This window comes from Morone saxatilis, unplaced genomic scaffold, assembly GCF_004916995.1.
Source record: "Morone saxatilis isolate NCDOM2014 unplaced genomic scaffold, NCSU_SB_2.0 Contig11, whole genome shotgun sequence".
Taxonomy (NCBI): domain Eukaryota; kingdom Metazoa; phylum Chordata; class Actinopteri; family Moronidae; genus Morone; species Morone saxatilis.
Window position 1 is genome coordinate 10718369 of NW_023339663.1, and position 208 is coordinate 10718576.

The window sequence follows — 208 nt, forward strand, 5'->3', positions numbered from 1 at the left end:
GTGAGAGTGTGTGTTTGTGTGTGTCTTGCATGGGCTAAAAGGGCCTTATACCAAACTGATGGACCACCAGAACATTGTTCTGTGAGGTGGCCTCTAGGCAACTCGGTGTAACTTCAGTGCACCACCCCACCACTCACACTGATACTCACACATACAGATACACACATACACACCCTCTCTCATTTCCTCTCACTCTCTTTCTCTCTCT